General features: G+C 53.6%; 1 long non-coding RNA gene across 1 annotated transcript; it reads left to right on the plus strand.

Annotated features, from left to right (window-relative positions):
* The first annotated feature begins 8,103 nt into the window (after positions 1 to 8,103).
* LOC122221803 lies at positions 8,104 to 17,975 on the plus strand. Its single transcript, XR_006203444.1, has 4 exons — positions 8,104 to 8,210; positions 12,841 to 12,938; positions 13,074 to 13,625; positions 17,052 to 17,975. It is a non-coding gene; the product is annotated as an uncharacterized LOC122221803 (long non-coding RNA).
* The last annotated feature ends 671 nt before the right edge of the window (positions 17,976 to 18,646 follow it).

The raw sequence follows: 18,646 nt of genomic DNA on the forward strand, positions 1-18,646 counted from the left end.
GGATATAGTGAGCTCTCAGTCAGAGCAGGGATTCCTGCTGTGACCAGATTCTAGAAGACTGGGAATAGGAAACCTCACCAGTGGGAAGGGTCTTGGGCTGTTAGCGGCGACGTGGAGCTCTCCCACAATGGGCCAACTGCCCTGTGCTGGGATCTCTTCTGGGGCCCGGAACGGTTCATCACCCCACTCCCCACCCTCGCTGTCCTGGGGAAAATTGACTCCCTTCACCTAAGGGGGAACTGAGACAGTACAGAGACATCCGACCCTTCTCGCCCCACAGCAGTCTGACCATCTTCCTGGCCCCCCAGAGCAGGCTTTTGGTACAAGGACAATCCTGGAATCCATCAGGGACACTCTGTGGAGATCTTGGGAAGTTCCTCCTTAAGTCCAGCCTCCTTTGCAAAACAACTTTCTATGTAGGGCTGCAGCCTAGGATGCATTCTCTTTTCCAGGGAGCAGAGGTTGGATGGAGCTGGGTGCATATCCAAAATGTTCTCTAAGCCGTGGGCATGTAAGGAGGGGGAGAAGGGCCGATTTTCTCCAGTGCTCAGTTGGGCAAACCGGACCCTTAGGCAGGAGGAGGGGACTGCATCGGTCCTGATTTTCAGCCCTGCAAGTTCTTCTTGCTCCTGGGAACTCGGTTCCCCCTCTGTTTGCCCCTCCCCTACACCTGCTCTGGGACCTGGGGATGGTCGTTGGGGAGGTGGCTGGGCACCTGGGAGCTTTTACTCTGGGTCAGCACCACCCTCTGCTGGCCGTCCAGAAAGGCCAGAGATTTCATCAGTGCCTGCTGGGCAGCCCAGTGCGAGCTGCTGGGGCCTCAAGAGAGGCTGGATCCCCGGTTGTCCCCAAGGCCAAGCTGGGTGTGCCCTGGGACCCCGGCCTCAGCCAGGCCTCCCTCCCCACCAGCTTCCCCCCAACCCTGGCCAGTTCAGGATACACTGGGTAGGGGTAGAGCCACAGCCAAGAGACAGGTCCCAGCTTGGCCTCTGGCAGGCTGAGTGACCTTATTATGCAAGTTTCTGTTCCTGCCTAGACCTCAGTTTCTCTATCTGTACAATCATCAGAGTGGCTCAGGGAGGTTACCCCAGACCACAGCTTGAGAGCCCTCTCTCTGCCTACCCCTCTTCTTGGTGTCTGACAGGCCTCAGCCCTGGGCAACCCCTCTGAGACTCTGTGACCCCTCTCCCACCTGCCGGCCTCCATGCTCTCCTCCAGGCCTCGCTGGCTTCAGGAGCAACCCTCAGCCTCCCTCCTACCCCAGCACCAACTATTCGAGCGGGCCCTCGACGGGTGTGTAACAGCACCACTGCTCAGTGTACCCGTAGTAAAATGGGATAAACACGCCCAACTCCCGGAACTGCCATGAGAATTAAACAGGCTAACAATATGTTTACAGAAGAGTTTTGTAGGTGGCTGATATGTGTCAGAGGAGGGGCGGTGAGTAACTCTGGGAGGATACTGTCCCCAGACTCCTGCCCCTAGGGCCGTGCCGGCACAAGTGGCACTCGCTGGCCACGGGCACACCCTCCCAGGTTGGGAGTCAGGTCGGACCCCTGGTTGTCTCGTCCCGGCCCCTCGTGGTGAGAGAGGCCTGAAGCCTGGTGACAGGACAGGCCTGTGACCGGCAGAGCTCTAGACCCGATGTGGGGGCTGCGGCCAGACCCCCCCTGGGGCAGAGCAGACTCTCAGCTCTGCGGGAGAGGAGGTAGGACGTCCCTTGGGCACCAGCTAGGATGCAACATTGGTGGAAGATTTTATCCTGAAGGCTCTCCAATCATCTCAGGAGCAAGTTCACGGGCCTTCGTTGGACACAGAAGTTCTCAGAGCCCTCGCTCCTGTGCCCCTTTCTGCCTCGTTTTATCCCCTTTGCCCCCAGCCCCTATCGGCCGCTCTGAATTCCTTGGGAACCATACCGTTCCCAGGCACCCTGGGAGGCAGGTGCTAATACGACGACAATGTAGCACAGAGATGTTCAGTAGCTCACTCATGACCTGGAGCTGAGGAGCCAAGAATGGAACCCACTAAGCCTTGCAGCCGATCTCCAGGCTCCGCTGCCTCGTGGAACTCAGCGGGGAGACCAGCTAGGGGTCTTGCGGTGTTCTAGGTGACAGAGGATGGTGGCCTGAGTGGGGCAGGACCAGGGTTCTTGAAGAGGGATGGAATTGGGATATACTTGGGAGGAGGAAGTGCTGGAGTTTGAGGCTTTGAAGCCCGGAGGTCAAGGGGACAGGGCAGAGGAAGCTCATGGGGTTGGGTTGGGCATGGGGTGGGGGTGGGCCAGGGGGCTGCTCAGGATGGCCGGGTTGTGGGAGGGGGTAGGAGGCGATGGTCAGGGGCTCAGGATGGGAGCCCCTCAGGAGTTGTCAGCTGTGGGACTGGCCGTGGGCACCCAGGAGCACGTGTACAAGGGAAGCTCCAGGAAGCCACAAGTCAGGGTCCTCTCAGAAAGTGGTTTGGCTGAGGAGCCAGGCAAGGTCTGGGGGCCAGACACCTGCCTGGGAGAGGACCGGTGGGTAGCAGCAGCCGTTGGGACCCACGGACGTAGGGAAGAGTAGCTCTAGGGGGCTGAGATGGGACCCCCTGGGTAGGCTTCTCTTTCTCATAAATGGAGCCCTCATGGAGAAGACAGACTTGGGGTCCTGGGTTCCCTGCCACAGGAGGCATGTAACGCAGGCTGAGGGCTGTTTCTGAGGGGGTTTTGCAGTAGGTGGTGACGGACATGAGACCAGAGAATCTGCATCTAGTCGGGTGGCCACTGTTTCCTAAATGTGAAACGGCCTCTCGCTGGCTCCGGCTCTGACTCATGCTGCGGTCGGGCCCGCGCACCTGCCGTGTACATGGAGGCCTCCTGCGTTGCCAGAGAGAGCCTCTGTCCCTTCCTGGGTCTCAAGCCCCGCGTCTTGGGGGCTGCCTCCCTTCCTCCCACGCCCTTCCCCCCACACCCCTTCCAGGGCAGGCCTCTGAGCCAGTGTTTCCTGCATGGTCGGGCATGAAGGGAGACATGGAGGGAGGTCTGGCAGCAGCTGCCGGCCCGCCTCCCCAATTCTGGATGGCCTGGGGCTGCAGCTGACAGGCTGGCCGTGGGAAGGGGGCTCCCGAGATGCTTCCTTAGACGTGTAATTGGGATTGCATGGCTTGGTAATTAGAAGGAGCACACTCTTCTATAAATGACTGTAATTATTGCTACTTTCTGCAGCCAAACCAGGAGTTTCGGGCATCACCTGGGGGAACTGGGGTGAAAGGCAGAGGGGAAGGGAGAGGATGGCTTGGGTGCACAGGGTCGGCTGTGGGCCAGACACCCCCCCCCCCCAACACACACACACACACTGCCCAGGCCCCTCCACAGACCCCTGGAGGCTCCAGACAGCCAACAGGCCTGGAGGCCATCTGGTTCAAAGCCCCAGTCTGACAGAAGGGAGAAGCCTGGAGAAGGGAAGGGACTTGCCCCAAGTACAGGGGTGCCAACAGCAGAACCAGCACAGGAGCACCCTCCCCCCCGCCCGGTTTCTGGTCCATGCCAAGCACTCTCTCCTCTCCTGGTCTTTCCCTGGCACTCCCTTCAGCCTGGCACACTTCCCACCCCTCTCTGGGATCCTCTGAAATCCTCCCTCAGGTTCCGTGTGGCACCACCTCCTCCAAGAAGGCTTCCTTGAACCTCTGGGTAGGGCCAGTGGCTCCTCAGGTTCTCCATGGCCCCACTGTGTCCCTTTGTCCCTCCCTGACGACCCCACCCTGGGTGGGGCTGCCTTCCTTACTCAGCTAGTATGATCTCGGGGTCACGGACCACACTCTATTCCTAGTGGGGGCCTGGAGCTGGGTGGCAGTGGCTTTCGAGAGCTGGCTAAATTTTTAGGAATTTTGTGAACGGGTTGTTAAGCTTGGCCATTGTTAATAATTACATTTTACAAACTCACAATTAAAACCAGTCTCTTCAAAAGGGAAATGCATGCTAAAAACTCACCACTTCCCAATTATCTTCCTGATATCTAAACTAAGGTTATTTAGGGGCGCCCGGGTGACTCGTCAGTTAAGCGTCAGACTTTGGCTCAGGTCATGATCTTACAGTTCTTGTGGGTTAGAGCCTCGTGTCAGGCTCTGTGCTGACAGTTCGGAGCCTGGAGCCTGCTTCGGATTCTGTGTCTCCCTCTCTCTCTGCCCCTTCCCCACTCACACTCTGTCTCCCGCTCTCAAAAAATAAATAAAACATTAGAAAAAAAATTTTTAACTAAGGTTATTTATGGCTATCGTGTTGAGTGTGGACATACACGTTACAAAGGTGTGGACCAACTTGGCGTTCAGCGACATCACATTGGTGCCTTGATACCTGCCATGCTAGGAACGAGCAAATGCCACGTATCGGGGCCCTTCACCCCATCCCAGAGAGCTGGCTGTCAGACATTTCTCAGTGCACCGCTGAATTCACCTCTGACCTCCTGGCCCTTCCCGCAGTGCCGAGTGAGATGAGACAAGACGAGACAAAGAACGTACCCTTTGCCTTGGGAAGCAGGATTATAGGCTTCCAACATCTGCGCCAAGTGCTGGCTCTAGCCCTTGCCCTGTTTTCTTCCTGGGGCTTTCACGGGGACACAGGTCAGGCTTATGGCTGGGGCCTGTATCTGTGGGTACTGGGGTGCAGGGGAGTCAGCTTTCCCAGGCCAGGACCGAGGGGCCCCAGAGAGGCGGTAGGTGTGGGCGGCCTTGGCAGGGTGCACAGAGAGCAGAGCCCAGAGGAGGTCCCGCTGCTTCCCCTCCCAAACGGTCCATGGCAGTGTGCCACCTTCTTGCACCCCTCCCAGCCTGGCTGCGGCAGAAGGGGAGGGCAGAAAGGCCATGTGGCTGGGTGGGTTCGGAGAGGGTGCCTGAAGTGCTGCCCTCCCTTAGGACTGTGGGTAAGAACTGGCCTTTTCGGGTTCTTTCTCTTTTCTTTTCTTTTTTTTTTTAGAGACAACATGCATGTGCAAGGGGAGGGGAGGGGCAGAGAGAGAAGGGGAGAGAGAATCCCAAGCAGGCTGGGCTTTGTAGTGTCAGCACAGAGCCCCACACAGGGTTCAATCCCACAACCCTGGGATCATGACCTGAGCTGAAATCGAGTCAGATGCTCAACTGACTGAGCCACCCAGGTGATCCTGAGGGGGTGCCACTTTTAAGAAAGAACCTGGGGGAGAAAAAAAAAGAACACGAGGGGCGCCTGGGTGGCTCAGTGGGTGGAGCGGCTGACTCTTGGTTTTGCCTCAGGTCGTGATCCCAGGGTCGTGGGATCGAGCCCTGTGTGGGGCTCTGCCCTGGCAGCGTGGACTCTCTCCCTCTTTCTCTGCCCCTCTCCCACTCGCACGTGCGCGCTCTTTCTCTCTCTCTCAAAATAAATAAACATTAAAAAAAAAAAAAGCCCACCCTTTGGGCAGCAGACCCTTTAACATCCCAGAAAGTCAGGGATGAGGAAGAAGACAGGCGGAGCACTTTCTACCCATTGCCTCATCTAACAGTCCTGCTCTCCCCTCATCATACAGAAGGGGACACCCATGAACTTGCAGCTCATCTAGCCCAGGGGTTTCCTGCAGCTCTTCTACAATGTTTCCGAACCAGGGGCAATGTTGCCCCCCAGGGCACATTTGGCAACACCTGGAGACATTATTTTATTGTCACAACTGGGAGGGGGACGGTACTGGCATCTAGCGTGTAAAGGCCATGGATGTTGTTATTAAACATCCTACAATGCCCAGCCGCCCCCCGCCCCCCTCCCAAGAAAGGATGGTTCAGGCCAAAACATCAACAGTGTTGAGGCTGAGAAACCTGGATCTGGAAAGATGTACTCAGACACACCCGTGCAATGTCAGTCCCCAGTTAAGAACCCTGGTCTCCAACCTCTTAATTTGTAGAAGGGGAATGCACAGAAGGCAGAGTGGATACATGGCTGGTTCAAGGTCACCCAGCAAGAACCCCTTGCAGCCTGTGCAGTGAGCACAGCACCTGCACACAGCAGCAGCTCAGTAGGGAAGAAGGCCAGGAAAGGACTGGGTTCTGGCCTAAAACTCCTCAAGGTCTTCCTGGGCGGGACCCTCATCTATGTCTTCTTCATCCTTGTTGGACCCCAACCTTCCCACAGCCGGCACAGCCCCTGAGTAGCCCCTTCTTGACTGCAGTGAGGAGGCCTGAGCCAGGCTGAGGGTGGGCGGGGCTGCCAAAGGGACAAGGGAGGGGGTGGCTTGAAGCCAACTTCACACATCTAAGCCAGAGAAGCCACAGCGGTTGGCAGGGTATGCCATGGCAGTGGGCACTGGAGGGCTGGGTCCAGTTTCAGGTGGTGATGGGGCGGATATAGCCACCTCCCCACGGCTATGTCCCCGGCAAGGCATGTGGGGTATCTGTGGCGGGAAGGTCATATTTTCCGACCTTACTCGACAGATGACTCGAGGTCCTTGATTAGCTAAAAGCCCTTGTCTGGTGCCTGCTTCTGGAACTGGAGTTATGTCTGCAGGGACCCCAGCTGCCTCCTCCATTCTCCATCCTGCCCACCATCTTCACAGGAAGCAGAATTGCATAGTGTGGGCACACAGGCTCTATAGCTCCACTTCAGGGTTCATATCTGGCATTTATTTACTGGCTGTGTGTCCTTAGGCAAGTTATTCAGCCTCTCTGTTTCCTCATCTGTAGAATGGGGCTAACACCATTGCACCCCCCCCTCATTCATAGGGTTGGTGGAAGGATCAAATGACGTAATTTCTTTATAAAGCCCTTAGGATGCCTTAGAGTAATCACTCAATAAACGTGAACTATTATTGGTATTGTTTTTTTTAAGCTACTCGTGTCCTCTGGAGTGGCTGTGAACTAATCTAATCCATGGTTCTCTCTAGCATCTCCGTCTCTCTGCTGCCCTCTAGTGGACGCTGGCTGCACTGTCCTGAGGGGCGCTTGGTTGTGTCCACATAGGTAATTTCTTCCTTCAAATTTCAAAGGAAATCTGTCATTGAAGGAAACGTTATGATTGATTCTTGGATACAGTCAAACAACTAATTACTTCCCCTTCCTCCCAAGTAGAAGTCACTTGGAGTTGGTGTTCACATATTGGTTTGCTTGAAGCAGCACCCTGTTGTAGTAGAAAAGCTACAAGGGGGGGGGGGGGTGCTTCTTGACATTGACGTTAATTGATCATTTTTAGTTTTTGCAGGTGTGATTACCTTTAACCCCAACACATTTCTGCAAACTTCCTCATTCGATTGTTGAAGCCAAACGTGATCACCCACACCCCCAGCGTGAGGATAACTTGTTCATTTCCTCAGATTCTGTCTCTTCCTCTTCCTCCTACAGTTGGGTGTGGAAACTGGGGAGCAGCAGAGACCATGTCTGTTTTGCTCACCGCTCTATCCCTGGTGCCCGTGGCAGGGTCTGGCACATGGTCGATGTTCAGTTCCTGTCTGTGAAATGGGTAAGGCACTCATGGCAACCACGTGGCCTTGTTGCTCCCTGCCCCGCTTTCCTCCTATTGAAGGGGCCACCACACAAGGGTGGGGGGATCTTCTGAGGCATTACTGGGGGAGGGGAGGCCCTGTGCTGAGCGCTGATGGAATCTGGGAAGAGACTTATTTAAAAGGAAAGATGAAAGTAAAGGGAGGGCTTGGCTGTTGGTGAGAGGGGGCGAGTGGGTTGGAGAAGGTCTGGACACCGACCTGGTTTGGCTGGTGGGAGGTTAGACCACGGGGAGGGGCAGCAAGAGTTCTGAACTCAGGCTGTCCCGGAGGCCCCCCAATAGGGGGAGTCTGAGTTATGGAGCTGCCAAGGCTACCCGAGGGAGCCTGGAACTTGGTCTCCCACGGCACACCTGTGCCTGGGGACAACATGGCCAATGCTTACTCAGGATGCCGGATCAGCTCTGCAGCTCGGGTCCTGGCCTAAAAAAGGAACGCGCAACACCTGCGCCAGGTCTGTTGCCCTTCCCCATGCAGTCTTTATCCAGGTTTTTGTCTCTCAGCTCCGCCCTGGCCCCGCCCCTCACCCCCAGCCAATCGGAGAGCCCCAGCAACCCCCACGTCCAATGCGGAGCCTCTCGGCCCAAGCCCCGCCCCGCCTCCACCTGCAGCCGCGGCAGTGGACACTTTGCGATGCTGGGTCACCTGCGCTTGTTCGCGGAATCCTGGGCCTCTCCTCCGCTCTTGTGGGTGCTGGAAGGGATGGCGACCTGGGTGCCTGACGCAGAGCCAAGCGTGTACCCGGTCAGTGCCCGCTCTCGAGATCACCCTGTCTGGGGGCGGCACCTTCTTCACGTGCGCCCTCCTCCCTGTCCGCTCTGGGACTATTTAGCCTTTACTGCTGAGGCAGACTTTGTAGCCCCAATAAGTCCACCCTGGGCTGGGGCTGGCTGTCCCGTCCCCTCGCTGGCCCCGCTGTAGGGTCCAGACTTAGCCCCTTTCTCTCGGTCCTCTGCCTCCCGAGCCCATCATCGTCGTAAACCCAGGCAGCTTGGGTGTCCCAGCCCAGCCCAAGGCCCTTGCCATGGGCTTTGGCTCCACCTAGTGGCACAAAGTGTAACTTCAGAGGCACTGACAGGCTGGGGCGAAGGTGGCGGCGGCTGGTATGCAGGGGATACCTGGACACGGCCCGGTGACAGCGGAGTGAGCCCGAAGTGGCCTTTCTCTGCCTCAGCCCATCCCCTCCCTCCGCTTCCGAGGGGAGGCCGGGGTGCTGCGGGAGGTTCTTGCCAAGCACAGATGCCCCTTCAGTCCCCTCTGCCCCCAGAAGGCTTTGGTGACCTAACAAACAAGGACTCTCAGAGGAATTGGTGCCCCTGCCCCCCATCTCTGGGCTGGCCCTGACACCTGGCTGCTGCTGCTGCTGTCCCAGGGCTCCCACAATCCTAAGAGATCCTGCTTCCGTTCCCCTGAGTACTGGCACTCAAACCAGCCCTCTTTCCACTTTTCTCCCTGCCTTCATGCCGGCTTCTTCTCAGCCATTTGCTCTCTGCCCTATCTCATCACCCTCTGTCTGTGCCACTGTGTCTACATTTCCCGCCCTCCTGGTGGTGCGCTGCCCTGGTGCCATGGAGAAGCTTCTCACAGCCCTCTGGCCCCTGCATCCACCTGTCTCTGTAGTCCCCAAATTCGTTTGCCTCCAGTACCCACCACCCTCAGGAGGGACAAAGTGCCTGTGCCACCCTCTGAGGCTGGCTTGTGTCAGCCTCTGTGCCCTCAGCAGCTCCAGCCGCTGGTGGCAGTAAAGAAGTCCTTTCTCACATGACAGGGCATGACGGGACATGACATTGCTTCCTGCCCTGCTCTTAATTGGTTCCGTTGTCTTCCTGATCTGGAGCTGGACCCTGCCTCCACAGTCCAGCCAAGGCGATGTTTGTCCTTAGGGCGTGTGTGTGTGTGTGTGTGTGTGTGTGTGTGTGCGTGCATGTGAAGGGTTGTATGCTTTGGGTGGAAGTTAGGGAAGACCCGCCGGCCCAGGTTACTTCAATGTTGCCCGTCAGAGGAACCCATGGTCCGAGCCTCCAAAGGGACCATTTGAATATTTGACAGGAAAAAAAAAAAAAAGATTGGCTCTAAAATAAGAATACTGCAAAATTGAAATCAATAAATTCTTAATCAAATGTCCAACTGTAACATTATATCAACCTCATTAATTGTTAAATTTAGTATGCATAAAATTTTTATTACATTTGAAGGAATGTGTGGGCTGGGTTTTACGAGAATTCCCAATTGTAATTTAAATCAGTTACTCCTAGCCAAACGGTTTCAAGAGCAAAATTATAAATATCCTTTCAAAAATATTACAGCAGGTTTTTAATGTTTTAATATGTTTGCACTGATATAGGGCAGAGCTGTCAGAAACAGAAATGCCAGGGCTTGCAGAGGTCCTACAAACAGCTTTTTGTCTTAGGGTGAAGCAGGAGGCAGGCGTCAGTGAGGATGAGGGGGTGGGGCTGGTGATGGGGCACAGGAAAGTCTCAGGGGACAGGATGGAGACAGTGATGGTGACAGGGGGAGGGAGGTATAGTGTCTTCTTTTACTTCCTTTTGTTAAATTTTATTTTTTATGTCTTCTTTTACTTCTTCAGGAAGTGTTACTCAACCCCTTAAGTTGGGGTGCAGGGGCTCCTCTGGACTTGTGGGGTCATGGGGTCTTATAGGAGCAGGGAGGGGCCACACTGTCGCTGAGTGAAGATTAGGGTTCAGGCTTGAGCTCACCCACGGGGAGTCCATGTGCCCAGTCCTCAGCCCAAGAGGAATAAGTTCTTCTAGGAGGGTTGTGATGAGAGGCATCTGGGGCCAGCCCTCAGAGGTGCCTTTTGCAGGGACCCCCAAACTGGGAACCCTCCTTTGCTAAGGGCTCTGGGCCCTTGGCTTCCGGGTCCTGTCTTCCTCCCACCCCCACCCTACTTTACTGCCACCTCAAAAGTTCTGTCAAGTCAGTCCCATATTTTCCTTCATTTCATTCTCTCTGGTTAGAAGGACTAGCCCAGGATCCACCAAAAGTTCCCCAAGTGGGATCCCCTTTCCTTCAGGGCACAAACACTCAGTCTTTATAAACCCTGGTTATGTGATGGCCAGCCTGGGTGGGGAGGACAGATGTTGTCATTTCTTCCTGGGAAGATCTCATGACCCACAAATGGCCACATGACCCCTCCCAAGGCCAAAAAAAAAAAAGGGGGGGGGTGAGGAGAATAAAGAACAGTGAACAGCAAAAGGAATTTAGTGTTAACAATAATAAAGTTTTGAGTTGCATTTTGCTACTTAAATTTTTTTTTTAACGTTTCTTTATTTTTGAGACAGAGAGAGACAGAGCATGAACGGGGGAGGGTCAGAGAGAGAGGGAGACACAGAATCTGAAACAGGCTCCAGGCTCTGAGCGGTCAGCACAGAGCCGGACGCGGGGCTCGAACTCACGGACCGCGAGATCATGACCTGAGCCGAAGTCGGACGCTTAACCGACTGCGCCACCCAGGTGCCCCTGATTCCCCATTTTAAAGATAAGAAAGTTAAGGCTCAAGTAGCTTGCTCAAGGCCGCACTTGGATTGGAACCCACATTCATCCGGCTCCAAAGCCTTTGCCCGTTTCACGACGCACACGTGTATTACTGGGGCGTCTGGGTGGCTCAGTTGGTTCAGCATCCAACTCTTGATTTAGCCTGTGGCCAGGATGCATGAAAGGAGAGGCAAGAGACAGGAAGAGAGTTAGAGAGTGTATGAGCCCTGGAGTACTATTGGATCACCAGCTTTTTACCTTGACTTTTCAAATTTATGTCAATGAATTTTTATTTATTTGTGTATTTATTTTTGTTGAAGCCTGTTTGAGCTGGATTTTTGCCACTTGCTACTGCAAGAATTCTAGCTAATACTATTCTACAATTAAATGTGGTACGGACACGGAGCTCTTCCCTGCTGGAAAGGGAAAGGTGACTGGGGTAGTCACAGTCCTTGATGGCAAGTGACAGAAAGCCAGCTGGAGTTAGATGATGCAGACTGGGGGTTTACCAGAAGGCCAGAGGAGTAGCTGGGCCTCTAGGGCCCTGGGAACAGGAGCCAAGTCCCGGCTGTGACTAGTGTTCTCTGTGGTGCTATTCTCTGAGTTGCTCTGGCTCTGGCTTCGTCCTGCCTGTTGGCTTTTTCCCCTCTGGGTGGACAGAACATGGCCTTCTATCTCAGCATTTGGCCACTATCGGAAGACTGATGCTGTTTCCTCACTTGAACTTCAGAATGTTCATGAATGGCCCGGTCTGTGTCAACTGATACTCAAGGAGAACTGTCATCTGTGACCAGAGGGGAGGGTTACTTGGGACTCACCTCTGTTTTGAGGGTCTTTTCCAGAGGAGAGGGGCTTCTCATGAGACGGGGAGCCCCCTTACAAAAGTGTCTTCCACAGGAGTGCGAGTATTGGTCAGCTAGTCTGTCTCAGACCCCGCGCTGGGGGCCATCTGGGGTTCCAGGAGCATTCTTGCTCCCTGCAGATTTTGCAGGGATTGAACGATAGACCCAGATGTCAGACAGGGTCAGGTTCTTGGCTTCACTCTTGGAGAAAGTGGGTAGAAGGACCAGGCTCCCTTCCTGTTCTTTCCTGACTTGGCCTAACTTACTGTGACCAAGACTGCTAGCTGGCCATGTTGTCACCAAAGGGAAAACTGCATTTCCCAGCCTCCCCGTAGCTAGGTGCACTCGTGCGGTCAGGTGCAGCCAATGAGATGTACTTGGACTTGTGTGGTACCTCGAGGCTCCCTTTCTGTGGGAGAGAATACGCTCCTATCTTGGGTAAGCCTGTACTTTGGATTTGCTGCTTATCCATCTGAATCTGATCCCAGTCGATATAATCACCATCTTGGTCACAGACAACATTCTAGATGGATCTAAATGTGTACTAGCTCCACTCTGAGGACTACAGGGAGGCTACGGAATGCGGGAAGCAGGAGGGGGGGGAGGGGATGTGGGCTTTGTAAGCGCCGGCCAGCCCTCCCGAGAGAGCCAGGAAGGACTCTGGCTCCCGCTCACTGGTCCAGCCTCACCCATCAGAGAAGTCGGGGTGAGGTGGGTGCTGATTTTTCCATGAGCAGATGAGGGGCCTGAGCATTTGCCAAGGGCCCCAGAGCTGGTAGGGGGTAGATATGAAACTTGACCACATATTTGGCAGACTCTTAAAATTGTTGACGCTTTTCCCGCTACTTGTGGGTGTTTGTCTGAGTCGGAGGTCGAAGGCGTAGGGAGGCACGTCCAGAGCGACCTGGTGTAGTGCGGAGGGTGTGAGACCCATGCAAACCTGAATGCACGAACCTGTCTCATTTCTGGGGCCCGATTAGTGTGTCTTCCGGGCTTTGGTTTGAGCTCAAAAATCTGACATTTAAGCATTCTCATAGGGAAGCAAAATGAGAAAATGCTGTCTGTGTGACTGTCCCAGAGTTTCTCCTGAACCGAGTCTCCTCATCAGCCTCCTCCTGGGCTAGTTGTCACTTAGGTAAGAGCCCGCCGGCCCCTCTGCTCAGGGCAGCCTCGTGAGTGGGTGGGCAATATCCTGGGTCCCTTCTAGGCTGTGGGCGTGCTTGCCCTTGTGGACCCTATGACTCTGTACTGTCTTCTCCGTTTCTACAAGGCCATCAGGAGCTATTCGATTCCAAACAGCAGAAACCCCAACTCAAACCGGCTGAAAGTATAAGAGGACTCATCAGCTTACGTCCTGGAAAGTCTCAAAGTAGGTCTGGCTTCTCGACACCTTTCTATGAAACCCCCCGTTGTAATTCCAGGATGGTTGCCAAACATCTCCGGGGCTGCAGGCTTCCTCCGTGCAGATTCAAATATGCCCACGAGTGCCCTGACACTTCCTTTAAAAGGTGGAGCCAAGTTCCCTTCTCCTTGAGTGCTCTTCCAACACCTAGAAAAAAGCAGAAGTGAGTAGGCCCTAAAAGCCCAGGAAGAGGCCCACGAGGTGGACAATGGAGGCCTCTGACCAACAGCCAGGGAGAACCATGCCCCCTGCCAGTGGCCACTGAAAGGTCTTGAAGCAGGGCCACTTTAATCCAGTGAGCTTGGCAGTTGGTCCTCAGCCCCGGCCGGACCTCAGGTGACAGCAGCCCCTCGTGAGAGACCCTGAGCTGCAGCCACCCAGCAGAAGCTACTCCTGGATCCCCGGCCCATGGAAACTGAGGTAACAAACATTTGTTGTTTTAAGCCACAGTTTTGGAACAGTTGGTTAAGCAGCAATAGACAACATATTCAGCTTGTCCAGGGAAGACGATGTGCTTCTAGAAGTTTGTTCAGGAAAGAGAAGAAGCTTCTGTCTCAGAAGCCTCCAGCAAAACCTTCCTCATAGAGGAATGTGGGGGCCACTCAAAGTACTTGGCTCTAAGTCAGGAATTCGTGAATTTTACCTTGGTTCTGCAATTCTGTGAAGGAAAACAAGTTGATTGCTTTTCTTTTCTGTTCTGTTCTTTTTTTTTTTTTTGTGGAAGCTCATTGCCCCAGTGCTGCCTGTGAGACATGACCTTCCCCGACTGATGTCATTCCAGGCTCAAGGTCATCAGTGAGGCAAAACAGCTCCCTCTAAACTCTCTTTATCAGAAAGTTCATGCCTGGTTGGGGCAGTGGTCCCTCCTTCTGGGAGAGCAGTAACCACTCTTGATAAGTGCAAATATATATGTATATACACATGTGTGTGTGTGTGTGTGCGTGTAGATATATGTATTTTATTTATTTATTTATTTATTTTGCTAAAAAACTACTGCTCTAAGTTGTTTTTTTTTTTTAAGTTTTTATTTATTTTTGAGACAGAGACAGAGCATGAGTGGGGGAGAGGCAGAGAGAGAGGGAGACACAGAATCCAAAGCAGGCTCCAGGCTCTGAGCTGTCAGCACAGAGCCCAACACGGGGCTCGAACTCACAAACCAAACCGTGAGGTCATGACCTGAGTGGAAGTCGGACGCCCAGTCGACTAAGCCACCCAGGCGCCCCTACTGCTCTAAGTTTGTTGAAAATGGTCCAACACTATGTGAATCCTGGGTCAAGTGACTGTATAGGGACAACATTCACTGTCATGGGTGATCTATGGGCTGCCAAACGTAACAGAAGGGGTCAGGAGGACAACAGTTTGCGTGTGTGTGGTAACAGCTTTATTGAGATATAATTCACATACCACACAATTCATCCACTTAAAAGGCATAACCCAGCATTTTTTAGTATATTTGCAGAGTTATACAACAACCACCATAATCAATTCTAGAACATTTTCATGTTCATCACCCCAAAAAGAAACTTCATACCTTGTAGATATTATCCCCTCTACTTTCTGTCTCTTGTTGGTGTGTTTTAAATATATCTTTCGTTTGCCAGCAGATAAGATTCTGAAAAAAACGGAGAGAAGTTATATTGTCCAATGTAAAATATAAGATATAGCGTAGATTGTTGTCATGAAATGTTCTCCATGGCTTGTGTGTGCTTTCTGACATATACATTTTTATCCAATGGGCTGTAGTTTTGTTGAAAGTCTATTATGATTGATCTTTGTCATCTGGGAAGGTGTTGGGTGCAGGGTGGGGATATGTGGGGGGTGCTGGCCTTGGCTGGGATGGACCTTGTGGTGTGGTATAGTGGTAGGGGTTGTCAAGGCAGTCCAGAGAGCTTGTGTGGGGACAGGGAGAAGTTGACATTCCGGGTTGGGTGGTGACCTGATTTGCCAAGATCTTGGAGTGAGTCCAGAGTGGCCTGACCACAGACCTCACTCAAGAGACCCAGGGCTCCTTCTGAGTCAGCCATGTTGAATCTTGGCTCCAGATCGGGGCCAGCTGAGGAGGAATGACGAGGATTGGGGTTCAAGGTGAAATTCTTTTGTTTTGAGTTTCTTCAAGGCCTAGTGCATGAAGGCCTTCTCAAACCTCCTCTTCCTCTCCGGACTTCCCATCTGTCATCAGCCAGGTGCCTACTATGTGAAAGTCTGCAGTGATCGCTGAGTTAGCCTCACACAGGCTGGGGGTAGGAACCAGCCATGCCTCTCCAAATGGCCACTCTTGATTTGGGTCCCTGTAGCTTTGCGGTTGGGTGGGTGGGCTCAAGGCCTGGCTTCAGGCCTGCCTCTGTTTCTGCTTTGTTCTAGTGACTCAGGGCAGGTCTCTGCCCCTCTCTGGATCTCGGTATTCTTCTCTCTATAAGGGGAGACCAAAGAAATGATACCTAAGGGCCTTTCTCACAGGTCTCAGCCTGTTCAGTTTAGGGGCACTGGTCACTGGCCTACAGGCACAGAGTGACACAGAGTCACAGAGTGCTTATCATTTGCCTTCATTTGGTTCCCTTAGGCCTTCTCAGCAGCATGGCAAGGGGACTGAGAGTCCAGGTCTGGGAGAAGGACCCCCTGGGATTTTTTTTAAAGTAGGCTCCACACCCAGTGTGGGGCTTGAACTCACAACCTTGAGGTCACGGAGCCAAGGGACCAGTCTCCCCAAGGGAGTCCCTCCCCAAGGACGGAGCTCCCCAAGGGACCACCTGGGTTTTGATCTCAGCTGTGCCTCTGGTTAGTGTTGTAACTTCAGGCAGATACCCATCCTGTCTACGCTTTGGTTTCCTCATCTCTAACACAGGGAAACTATTAGGACCTACCTCGTGGTGAGATGACGAATAAGCGGAATAATGCACGTAAGGTACTCTGCACACAGGAAATGTCCAGTATGTTCTAGGACACGCATGTGGAAAGTTATGGGGCTTGCCCAGGGGTAGAAATGGAAAACCAGGATCTTCTCAATGTTCCCAAATCCAGATGCTTGTGAGGCAGGGGGCCTGGGAGCACACCTCTCTACTTCTGTTGGGCACTGGTCTCGTTTGTTTCCCCTTAGCAGTGTGTTGACAGGGGCCATGGGAGATTCTGGAGCAGTGGGCCAGGGTACTGGGATGCGAGGGATGTGGGTGGCCTGGGGAGTGAGCTGTAGGTAGTTGGACAAGGCCATGTCCTGCTCACGGGGGGCCAAGTTCTTCACTCTTATAGGAGTGCAGTGTGGTGAGACACGGTGCCTAGGGCGTCACTTTCCTTCTCGCAACTGTCTCTCCCCACTGTCGTCCCGAGCCCTGCTCATCATTGCCAGGCATAGTGTGGAACTTTCTGTGGAGCCCATTTCCCTCCTGTCCCCATTGGCCTTGCCCCACTCCCTCAGTCCCCTCCACCCAGGCTCTGGGCCTGCTCCCCACTCTCCTGACCGTATCTCCTACCTGGGCTCTCTTCCCTCTGCTGCTCGCCACCTGAGCAGGTTCCCCTTAGTTGGCCCAGGCACCCTGAGATCAGCTGAGGAGGGTGCTGCCCCATCCAGGCCCTGTCCAGGTGCCCTTTCCCCATGGACGCGCTTCTCCAGGGGGAGGTCCACACCCAGGAGTCATGGAGCGCAAGGCCTGTGGGCAGGGTTCCGAAGACAGTGTCCCCCGACTTCCAGTTGGACCCTATCGGGGGTCCAACTCATTGGACAGAGGTGGACCCTCAGAGATGCATCCGTGTCTCAGGGTAGCCAGTCGGTAAGAGGTGGCGCCCTAGTCCGGGCCGGTTTCATTCCGAGCTGCGATCTAACTCCCTCTGTTCCATGCGTCATTTGTTCTCTAGAATGATCCTTCGACGGCTGCCTTGGAGAGTGCACGATGGACAAGAGCCCAGCAGACTGTGGATGGTGCCCTCAGCTGGCCTCAGTAAGGCAGTTCGGGGTACAGGACACAGACGGCACAAAAACTGACAGGAATGAGAAGTGCCAGCTCTGGCTGAGCCTATCCGCTCTCCCCTGGAGATGTGGCCCTCTCCTGCCTCTTGCCAGCCTTCTGTACATGCTCCTTCTTTGTCCTCTTCCTGGGGTTCTCATCTTCTCCCACTCCCACCCTTGGGGGCCCCTGAACTTCATCCTTCTCCTCGGAGGCTGGAAGCCTCCCTGCGGCCTCGATTTCGTGCTGCTCCCCTGGACTGTACCCTCCATGAGGACAGCGCCCGTGTGTCCCTCCCCTCTGTGTCGTCACCTAGCCCAGTGCCTGGAATAGAGGAGTGGAACACTACAGGTGTGGGAACAAATCAATACACCTGTCCCCACCACGGTCTGGTCCCACCCGACCACCCAAGTTGACCTCGAACCTTAGAGTTTTGAACTTAAAAGAGTAAGGCACAGATAAGCCCAATCACAGCGTGTGATGTGGCTTTTCTAAGAGATAGTTCAGGAGCATTGAATAATACATGGAAAGTACGAATGCCAGTTTTGGTGCAAATGCAGTAGGACACGAAACTGTGCAAACCCGATGACCATAGCTATGTGCACAGACCCCCCTGAAGGGCTTCTGGGTCAGTGTGGTGAGGTTTGTTCTCTAGCGACATCAGCCATGGCGAGGCACGTGAGAGGTTCCATACCGAAAACGTGGAAGATTGTTCCTCAGGGCAAATGACCAGCCTAAGTGAAGAGTCATGTAGCCGCTGACTTTGGAGATCTGTCAGAGTCCTTCCTGATGAGGCTGCCACAGCGGGACGAGTGCCACTAACGTGCTCCAAACTTGCCAGCCTTCTGGGTTCTGCAGGACTTCTAGCAGACTGCCCCAAATTGGTAGGCATTTCAGGAAACTTCTAACATGAAAGACAGGGTCCAAAACAAACAGAAAAAGGAACCCAGAGGAAACAGGGACAATACAGAGAGCAAAAGAAAACAAAAACCCCCAAACACACAAAAACCCCAAACAACTAAACAACAACTGTATGATTAATATCTTTAGAGAGTTTTGAGGATCTGTTATGTCCATATTGTGTCCATAATCCAGTGGAGGGGTTGGAAGCGAGAGCAGGGAATCTCTCATTAGGTGGGATGAGAAGACATGGAAGAGAAAAGAAAAAATCAGCAGCAGGTAAATCCAGGAAGTTCCTATATGATGAACGGGAGTTCCAGAAATAGAGAAGGGAGGAAATGGAGGGGGAAATTCTTAAATAAACTGTACAAGAACGTGTCCAGAAATTTGAGGATGCGAGTCTCCAGATTAGGAGGGCTTACCAAGTACCCAGCCTGGACCCGATGAGTTTGACTGTGTTGAGAAGAGAGTGCCATTCCCCTCTGGGAAATGGCATCAAAAGTTGCGAGGGCCGGAGCAGAGGACTGCTATTTTCCCCTATAAGCTTTGTAGTAACATGATGGTCAGTTGCAGATGTTAGCCTAGTGAGGCTGCCGTCCTCAGTTA

Source organism: Panthera leo, chromosome B3 (assembly GCF_018350215.1).
Source record: "Panthera leo isolate Ple1 chromosome B3, P.leo_Ple1_pat1.1, whole genome shotgun sequence".
NCBI classification, from domain to species: Eukaryota; Metazoa; Chordata; class Mammalia; order Carnivora; family Felidae; genus Panthera; species Panthera leo.